The sequence below is a fragment of the Tupaia chinensis genome, unplaced genomic scaffold, assembly GCF_000334495.1.
Source record: "Tupaia chinensis unplaced genomic scaffold, TupChi_1.0 Scaffold000002_1, whole genome shotgun sequence".
Taxonomy (NCBI): domain Eukaryota; kingdom Metazoa; phylum Chordata; class Mammalia; order Scandentia; family Tupaiidae; genus Tupaia; species Tupaia belangeri.
The window spans coordinates 2,912,427-2,913,339 of NW_006159428.1; positions in this window are offsets into that span (position 1 = coordinate 2,912,427).

The following is a 913-nucleotide window of genomic DNA, read 5'->3' on the forward strand; positions in this document are numbered from 1 at the left end:
GAAGAGCGTGATGACTAAAGTGTTATTTCCATAACAGAGATGATTCATTTTATGAGGTTTAACCATGAAGTCATGTGACGATATTTTATACTTAAAGTGAATTTAATTGATCAGTGAATTTAATTGATCAATATTTTTCTGCAGTTAATTTTAGTCACACGATAATTCACATGAGGGTGTTTTTCTACAAACACATAAGATTATTTTAAAACTGATTTTTAAAAATGTAATATGTAACAGAATTTACCAGTCAGTCCGTTTTCTTGTAACTTACCTTCTGCAGCAGATTATTCTGATGGTAAATTGTTTGTTTAGAAAGCAGAAGCACTATATTCTCACTTCTACTTTGGGCTGAAACAACGTATATGACTTCTTGTTTCTTAGGGAAGGCAATCTGAAGAAAGAAGAAATAGCACGGGGAATATACATGTCTCGTTTCTTAGGGAAGGCAGTTTGAGAATCTGAGAAATGAACAAAAAACACGATATACAAAATTTTATATGTGCACACACACGTATGTGTGTGTGTGTAAAATCATGGAAAATTAATATTCTCAGTAGTAAAAGTCTTGATATTTTTAATAGCATGTATTATTTTTAAAAGTATGCTAAAATATTAAAATACAAAAGACTATATTTTCTGAGAATTCATGTATCTCTAAGAAAGCAAAATAGAATTCATATAGGCGATTCATAACTAAAAATGAATATAACATTAATGTATGTTTTATTATTCATCCTCTTACCTATTGGAAATTTTAAAAGAATTAGATACATGTTTTGGATATAAAGTTGAAAAGTCTGATGGACTTAAAAAAATGAAAAGTAAGGGGCTTATAGGATCTTAATTTGGATTATTTACAGAAGATAAATAGTTCCAGTAGCCTTTCATTTGAATTCAGTAGAAATCTAGA